This window comes from Palaemon carinicauda, chromosome 42 (genome assembly GCF_036898095.1).
Source record: "Palaemon carinicauda isolate YSFRI2023 chromosome 42, ASM3689809v2, whole genome shotgun sequence".
NCBI lineage: Eukaryota > Metazoa > Arthropoda > Malacostraca > Decapoda > Palaemonidae > Palaemon > Palaemon carinicauda.
The window spans coordinates 55,687,934-55,697,901 of NC_090766.1; the positions used below are offsets into that span (position 1 = coordinate 55,687,934).

Consider the following 9,968-nt stretch of genomic DNA (forward strand, 5'->3'; position numbering starts at 1 on the left):
CATGTATAGTATATACCAAGTCGTTCCAGAAGGGAGCTTTCTGTTATTGGGTCGGTTAGAGAATCGGATGGAACGCGAGGAACCGAATGGGGTCTCATGCAAATACAAAGTCTTATTCTTGGTTACAGATCGTGGTATGGGTATTTACTGCAATTCTTCTTCTTCTTCTTCCCCATCGTTATCCCTATATTAAGGGGTCGATTGCCTGAATGGCCCTCACCAATGCCTTCAATCAAATGCATCCTCTTCCACCAAACATCTTCTCTCCACATCATCCTTCACCTTATCTCGCCTTCTAATTCTCTGCCTCCCTCTTGATCTTCTCCTCCTTACAGGTCCCTTCCAAGTCCTCCTCACTCCCTCCCCACCATCCATCCTTACTGCCATTACAGGTTATCAAATGTTTCGTCCTCTTTCGTTCTGCAGACTTATTTTGATGAAATGTGCTCTCATAGAAGAAATAGGATTTCGAAGCACAGCGGGAGGAATCCCACATGGAGAGTTTACATCTGAAGTCTTAATGTATGAAAATATATACTGTTTTAGAGTCTTCGTACAGTTTCTATCATATTTATAATTTTTCTTCATTAAAATAAGAGGCTGTTTCCGTTATCATAAGACAAAGATTACCTTGTTGAATTTTTTTTCTTTTGCTCCCGTAAGTACTAATTTCTAACACCAAAATACGAACTAATTTCCCTCATATAATAAAGAGCAAGTGTCGATATATATATATATATATATATATATATATATATATATATATATATATATATATATATATATATATATATATATATATATTTTTTTTTTTTTTTTATTTCCTATGACGCTCAGGGGGAAGAGGAAGCAGTCATAACTCGATGAGAGGAGTATACCCCACGAGAAGTACACTCTGAAACCACACCTCCCCACAAATTGCCGAACCAGCGGGTTGTAGTTAGGAAAGAGGGAAGGGGTGGAAAGCTTCTAAATATTTAAACGTCATCTTTGACGGGTCGCTTACACTAGTATTACCTCTCTCTCTCTCTCTCTCTCTCTCTCTCTCTCTCTCTCTCTCTCTCTCTCTCTCTGGTGCCATGTCATTTTCTCCCAGTCCTCTTTCTCCTGTCCTCCTCGTACTGGTCGTCAAAAAGGCACTTTGTGGAGATTTCAGATGCTTGGCACTGCAAGGTTACCCCCCTCTCCCCTCCCTCTGATGCTGCGAAAGATTGTGGAAAGGATATAACATTTTAGTCTATATCTCGTAAGCTGCCTCAGAGGAAGAGGGGAAAGGACACAGCCGAAGAATTATGACAGGACCGAAGATTTGTGAAGGCAGAAAATGTACGGAAAGGGAAAGAGAAGATGTGATACGGATGAAGAATTGACATAAAGAACAGAAATATTTTAAGGATACCTTAACGTTGTGGAAGAGTTTGCGTATCGGCAAGATCAGCAAAGCTGTACTAATCAGGACCACCTATACTAAGTTGGTTTGTTGTGAGCATTCAGACTAAAGTCTCACATCATCACCAATCCGCAGTTGGCCAGCGTGGTGATGAAAACTGGCCAAACCCCAGGCCTTTGCCTGCAGTGGACTAGAAACTCTTGCATTTGTTGTTGTAGTTGTTTTGGAATAAATGTGAACTGATCCCTAGAAAATCACCTAAATTGATTGAGTCCAGAAGTCTACACCAGGCCTGAAATAATCTCTAACACCATCTAGAATTATGAGTCCACTGTCTTGTGTTAGAGTTCTCTTGCTTGAGGGTACACTCGGGCACACTATTCTATTTTATTTCTCTACCTCTTCTTTTGTTAAAGTTTTTATAGTCTGTATTGGATATAATTTTTTAATGTTGTTACTCTTCTTAGAATTTTTTATTTTTCCTTGTTTCCTTTCCTCACTGGGTTATTTTTCCTGTTGGAGCCCCTGGGCTTATAGCATTCTGCTTTTCCCACTAGGGTTGTAGCTTAGCAAGTAATGATAATGATACTGAAGTTTGGCTGGTTGACCATCACATTAACTTATCTCTTGTGTTGTTGTTGTTTCTTATTCGCTAATAGATATTGAAGATTATTACCTCTATCAACGAAGTTGAGAGGAGGTTATGTTTTCGCCCCTGTTTGTCAGGTTGTTTATTTGTGAACAACCTCCTGGCAACAATTTTACTCATAGGGTTGTGAAACTTTCAGGGATTAATTGTTGTGACGTGGAAGCGATTCAATTTTGAAATTCCTAGGTCAAAGGGTAAGGTCAAGGTTGAGCAAAATATCGACTGAAATAAGCTGCCGGGGTGGAGGCCTGCACTCTGAGAGTGCTTTTATAGTTAGGAGGCCTTTGTTGTCGTTGTTTTAGGAAGGAAAGTAATTGATAGCGGAATCAAATGATTAATTTTTTTTTATCTGAGGTCTAGATCTTTGCTTTGTCTCCATTCCAGAAAAGCTTTTCTATAGTATATATCTTAAGATTTTTTTTTTTATCATTTCAAGAATTAAAGTTATATCTTAAATTATCCATAGCGATATCCTGTCTATATCCATTTCATTTTCTTACAAGTTAGAATATTGTCGACTTTAGTTTGCTCTCGTATCCATTTTACTTTCTTTTCTGTCTCTTATTGTTAGTCTCATCATTAATCCTCCCATAGCTCATTGGGTTGACTTAATTCTCTCCAAATACTATAATATAAAACAAGGATAGAGGTTCGATGTTCTAATATGTCTCTCATTCATATGTACTTTTTCAGTATGATTTACTTCATACGAGTAAATTTCATTAAACTCTCTCTCTCTCTCTCTCTCTCTCTCTCTCTCTCTCTCTCTCTCTCTCTCTCTCTCTCTCTCTCTCTCTCTCTCTGAATAACTGTAACTTCGTAAGGCTTAGTCTATCCCAACACTGTTAATAGTACTTGAAAATTTGTATTCCTAGTGGTGTTTTGTCTTTGAATGGGTGAACATTTTGAATAATTCAAAAACCCTCCTAATAATTGTAAGGTAATTAGCACAAACAAAATGTAATCAAAAACACATTTAGAGTTTTATAATAATCTAAATAGAATAAAACTCTAATGTAATTTAGCACTGATGTTAAGTATGTGGTGTGAGTGTGATCCTTTCATACAAATAATAAAGAATCCATTATCCTCTGACGTCACTCTGACATCACGCTGACGTCATTCATATTCACAAGGTAAATTATATCATTTGCTTCATTCAACAAGAGTGAAATAAAAGTTAAGGTAAGTAAGAGGCAATGTAGTATTAAGATTGAATAATTAAGTAATTTCTTCACACAATAATTACTTAAACAGAAAATTTCAATACATTAAGAACTAAAGATAAAATCAAGGATAGTCAGAAAAATTAAATGAATAAAAACGAATGTTCTTTCACACCTTGATTACGCAACAGCAGAAGTATCTCTATAAGATGAAAGCTACAAGGAGCATCAACAAAGAAATGACTAAAGGTGGAAAATATAAAAAAAAAAACTAGAGGGGTACTTAGTAGAGCGTAGACCTCAGCCGCGGCAGCTTATTTTTCGACCGTGACCTTTGACCTTAACATGTATTAAATGGTGTGGATTTTCATTAATTCAAATATGAACTAAGTTTGAAGTCTCTTTGACAACGATGTCCAAACTTACGGCTGATTACGTAATTTAGTAAATTAGTCATTTTTCTTGACCGTGACATTGACCTTCCAAAATTAAATCTTTTCATGCTTCAACATAACAGTTAATCCCTGCAAGTTTCATTACTCTACGATTAAAATTGTGACCAAGAAGCTGTTCACAAAAAAAAAAAAAAAAAAAAAAAAAAAAAAAAAAAAAAAAAAAAAGAGAGAGAGAGAGAGAGAGGTAGGTTCGAAAACATAACCTCCCCCCAACTTCGTTGGCGGAGGTAAATACGGTAAGCCAGAGACTTGACAAAGCCAGCAATACTTCGAATGGAGTTACATCTGGATGACCCCCGGACCAGAAAACTCCATCGTAAGAGAGATCATTCCCTTTAAAAAGAGACATCCATAATACATCTCACTAACATACCAGTATTTCACTGTTGCTTTGCCAGTGACAAGCCTTCGCCAAGGTATGTAAAGTGGGATTTATCGCGTACATTTCCCTAACACGAGGCAAAGTGAGACACATTTCCAGCATACCCTTCGTGGGTATGATCTATTTGCTATTCTGTGACATGAGGAATCATCTTTGCATTACCAGCACTTCGGGTCACCCTCGACAGAACTCTAGATGAGGACATGTGGACACCTTTTTTATTATTCGTAGAGAAAAACAAACGTATTTCATATGAAGATTATATATATATATATATATATATATATATATATATATATATATATATATATATATATATATATATATATAGCCAGATATTATTATTGATATTGTAATGAATAATAATAATAATAATAATAATAATAATAATAATAATAAGAAGAAGAATAATAACTTATTATTATTATTATTATTATTATTATTATTATTAGCTAAGCTACAATCCTAGCTGGAAAAGGAGGATGCAATAAGCCCAAGGGCTCCAACAAGGAAAAAGAAATAGCCCAGTGAGGAGATACAAAAAATGAATAAAACCAATAGTTAAAATAAGTACCTATTACCTGTATCTATTGTTTAAGTAACACTCTCTATATCGATCGCACCTTTATCAAAAAATAGTTAAATATCAAAGTTAGGGTATTCATTAATGCCTACGAAGAAGTGACGTAATTTATAACTGGGATTAAATAAATAAAATAAAATAAATAAATAAAATAAAATAAAATGTGGCAGCTTTCAAGTAAAACCTGAAGACTTATCTCTTTGGAAAGTGTTATAATAGTGATCAGAAAACTATTAAGCCTGAACACAAAGGCTAGCGAATAACTGAAAAGATACAGAGCAAAATATAAACTAGAAAGAAATTATTTTCACACATCAAGGCCCGCCTGAACAGACTCTTAAGTGTCTGATGGAGGGCGAGAAATAAACCCCTAAAAGTAAAAGTAAAAGTAGAAGTAAAAGTAAGTAAATCAAAGCAGGAACAATGAAACAGCATTCTGGGAAATACTCGAGATAAAAAAAAAGACAAGTGGAACTTTCTTTAAAAGTTTAAAAGCCACTTATGAATGGCAGGGGCAAGGGACAGTGACATTTACCCTATAGAGCAGACCAATGCCCTAGAGACTAACTTCATACATATGATCAGCGCCTATGCCCACTTTCCACCCAAGCTAGGACCAAAGAGGGCCAGGCAATGGCTGCTGATGACTCAGCAGATAGAACTATAGACTCCCCCAAACTCCCCATCCTTAGCTCACAAGGATGGTGAGGTTGCAACGACCAAAGAAACTAACAAGTTTGAGTGGGACTCAAACCCCAGTCTGGCATTCGCCAGTCAGGAACGTTACCACATCGGCCACCACAACCCTACAAATAGAGCCGTTGAAAGAAAATCATTATCTTTTGACCTTCCTCAAATGCGTAAACAAAGCGATTGTGCAAATATTTAACGAAAATGATCCCTTTAACCATTGTCAAAGGCGTAAACAAAGCGATTATGAAAATATTTAGCGAAAACAATCCTTTTAACCATCGTCAAAGGCGTAAACAAAGCGATTGTGCACAAATTTAGTGAAAACGATCCTTTTAACCATCAGCAAATGCGTAAACAAAGTGATTGTGCAAATATTTTGCGAAAATGATCCCTTTAACCATCATCAAATGCTTAAACAAAGCGATTGTGCAAATATTTAGCGAAAACGATCCTTTTAACCATCGTCAAATCCGTAAACAAAGCGATATTTAGCGAAAACGATCGTCTCTGCATAAAAAATTCTTCGCGTGTGTCATCGGGCATATGTTTATGAGTCCCCTGTGTACGTGTATGTGTGTGTGTGCGTGTGTGTGGCCGCGAGCAGAGGCGTTGTAGATGCCATGCGTCTATGTCAACCTCAGGGCGCCATTTGCATCCAGCGACCCAGCCTCCACTATCAGCATCATCATCACCATCATCATCACCCCACCATCCGCCCCTCCATCTCTATCAACTCCAGTGCTGGAGGACAAAAGAAGGAGAAGTCTGGGAATAATTTACGACATTATTTATTGAACCACAAAATATTGAAGGTTCCATTTTGCCTAACTCCCGGTACTCCCACAGCCTTCCCCTGCCCCTTAGCCCTTCCTATGCTCCTTCTTAGGCCCTTCCCCTACCCGCAAGATGACCCATCCCCCCTCCCTTCCCTGGTACCTCGCAAGAACAGGAAGGTCGAGTTTTCTATCAGGATGAGTGTGAAAATGATCCATAGTGAAAAAGCCATTCGCCCTGGCACAGTGCATAAGAAGATTATTTGTTTTTTCCTTCATTTTTCATCTTATCTCATTATTATCATTATTATCTTCGTCAACATCATTATCAATATTAATAACATTACCATCACTTCTGGACCATGTTGTTATTATTGTTATGTCTTGTTATTATCATTATTATCTTCATCCACATCATTATCAATATTAATAACATTACGATCACTTCTGGACCATGTTGTTATTATTGTTAATGTCTTGTTATTATCATTATTATCTTCATCCACATCATTATCAATATTAATAACATTACGATCACTTCTGGACCATGTTGTTATTATTGTTATGTCTTGTTATTATCATGAATATCTTCATCAACATCATTATCAACATTAATAACATTACCCTCATTTCTGAACCATTGTTGTTATTATTGTTATATCTTGTTATTATCATTAACATCTTCATAAACAACATTATCAATTTTAATAACACTACCATCACTTCTCCACCATTGTTGTTAATATAGTTATGTGTTATCATTATCATTATTATCTTCATCATCATTATTAACAACATTACCATCATTTATCGATCATTGTTATTATTGTTAATATGTCTACAATTTGCCATTATTCTTACGCTATCAATCACTATTACCGTTATGCACTTTGGGTAGCCTATCAATCTATCAATCAATCAATGAACCAATTAATAAAAAAGTTGATGAATCATTAGCCTTTTAATATTCTCTACGCTGATAGAAATTCAAGATAACTGACAACATTTACGAGATATTTATCCTTGTTGGAGCCCTTGGGCTTATAGCATCCTGCTTCTCCAACTAATAATAATAATAATAATAATAATAATAATAGTAATAACAATAATAATAATAGTAATAATAAATAATGATAAATAATACCAATAATGATAATGAATAATAATAATAATAATAATAATAATAATAATAATGAACTGAAAGAAAATAGGCACTCTTGAATGCACATTTTGATACATTAATCATGACAAGACGTGATTTTGAATAAACTAATCCTCTGTAGATATAATTTTCATTATCTTAATCCCTGATGATATAAACATTTAAATTTTTTTTTATTTATCAATATTTCTAGAATTTGATAACTGTAAATGTTGCAGAAATGAATTACTCTTTAAATGGCGTATTAATTGATACATAAGATCTGTGTATATACATTATATGTATGTATGTATGTATGTATATATAATAAATATATATATATATATATATATATATAATATATTTACAAATATATATATGTATATAATGTATACATATATATATATGTATATAATGTATACATATATATATATATATATATATATATATATATATATATTTATATAGATATATATTTATATAGATATATATATATATAATATATATATATATATATATATATATATATATATATATATATATATAGTTATATATATATAAATATATATATATATATATATATATATATATATATATATATATATATATATATACATATATATACATATATATAAGTATATATAAATATATAAGTATATATAAATATATATAGGCGGTGTATGTATGTATGGATGCATGTATTTATGCATACGTTATCCTAGGTACTAGCGTAAATTAAATTATGTGTTTAGAAGGTGAATGTATTCAATACCTTAGTCTTGCCTAACTCCCGGTACTCCCACAGCCCTCCCATGCCCCTTAGCCCTTTGTATTGCAATGAGATGATAAATATGTAAGAGCTCCGATACATTGCAAACCTAACTCTAAAGAGATATCGGTAAAATGTATAGCTATTTGATAAATCTAAGATTTTGGTTATCATTAAAGACACGTGAAAAGTATAAATAGTTTAATTCATAGCTATGCACTTATTACTAATCAACTCAATATTTACTTGTGCTTATTGTTATCACTTAGAAATAACGTTGCTGGTTTAGTATGTGGCCAAACTTTCGAATATGGCCCACGAAATTCTATCTGTTTTAGTATGTGGCCTAACCTAACAAGTCAGTTCGGCCACATACTAAACCAGAATAAAAAAGGTAGGCCACATACTAAATCAGAATAAAAAAGGTAGGCCACATACTAAACCAGAATAAAAAAGGTAGGCCACATACTAAACCAGAATAAAAAAGGTAGGCCACATACTAAATCAGAATAAAAAAGGTAGGCCACATACTAAATCAGAATAAAAAAGGTAGGCCACATACTAAACCAGAATAAAAAAGGTAGGCCACATACTAAACCGGCACCGAAATAACTTTAATAGACAAATATTTTTGAAAATTATCATAGTTTCATTGTGAGTTTATTTAATAACAAGATACACTATGATACAATGCAATATGTATATTGAAATATACATATCGTAAAAGTAATTACAATGATGACAGACCAATTTAAATACTTTAACAGTATTCGATCAATTACTTTTAAGGACACAAACATAAGTCTGCCCTAAATCAGAATGGTTCAAACACTTACAAATTGCATTACATCTACGATGTTCATGTCAATAAGCTTAAATGAATTGTTCATATAACTTACACTACTTCCAAAATCATAATTAAGACGACAAAGACATATGATTAAAAAACATTCATGATTCACATCCAGTCAATTATGTGCAAACTTTAAAATTCTTGAAAACTCATTCGAATAAAAAAAATCATAAATATTAGTTAATTACTGTATATCAAATAAAGATCAAAATGCCTTTGCTTAGATAAAAAAATGAATTAAAGTCACCAATAATATGTTACCTATGAACAAACAGTACAAAACACGAATGTTTAACTAATTATCATAAGAAACTGTTAACCTCAAATCAATAAACACTTATGTAATAGCACAATCCACAATGCAATCGAACCGTTTTAACACCTCGAAAGAGACACTTGCAAAATTCTTACCACAACTTACCTTGGACGATTTTAGCTGCCAGGTCACTAATACAAGTCACTAAACATAAGATTAAATCCACTTCCCTTTAGAGTTCTGCGAAACATCCAATTCCACACCGTAAATTACTTTCGTCGAAGACATGGCTTCTCTGTTTTGTCAACTACTCGATAACTTTGAAATGGGGAACTGCGTTTAAACATTTGAGCCAGGTCGTACTACCACTTACGATTCAATTGTTAATTTAAATGTTGATTATATATATATATATATACATACAAATATATATATATATATATATATATATATATATATATATATACATACAAATATATATATATATATATATATATATATATATATATATACATACAAATATATATATATATATATATATATATATATATATATATACATGTATATATATATATATATATATATATAAAAATATATACTGTGTATATATACATATATATATGAATATATATACTGTGTATATATAATATTATTATTATTATTATTATTATTATTACTATCCAAGCTACAACCCTAATTGGAAAAGCAAGATGCTATAAGCCCAGGGGCTCCAATAGGGAAAAATAGCCCAGTGAGGAAAGGAAATAAGGAAATAAATAACTGAAGAGAACAAATTAACAATAAATCATTCTAAAAAAAGTAATGTCAAAAGAGATATGTCATATATAAACTATTAAC

At 32.7% G+C, this 9,968-nt stretch overlaps 1 protein-coding gene across 1 annotated transcript in view; it reads right to left on the bottom strand.

The window, feature by feature from the left end:
- LOC137632763 (iroquois-class homeodomain protein irx-4-A-like) overlaps positions 1–9,361 on the bottom strand; it is a 76,665-nt gene extending 67,304 nt beyond the window's left edge. The window contains exon 1 of the mRNA XM_068364843.1: positions 9,276–9,361. The gene's annotated coding sequence lies outside the window, so the exon portion shown is untranslated. The remainder of the gene's footprint in view (positions 1–9,275) is intronic.
- Between the last annotated feature and the right edge of the window lie 607 nt (positions 9,362–9,968).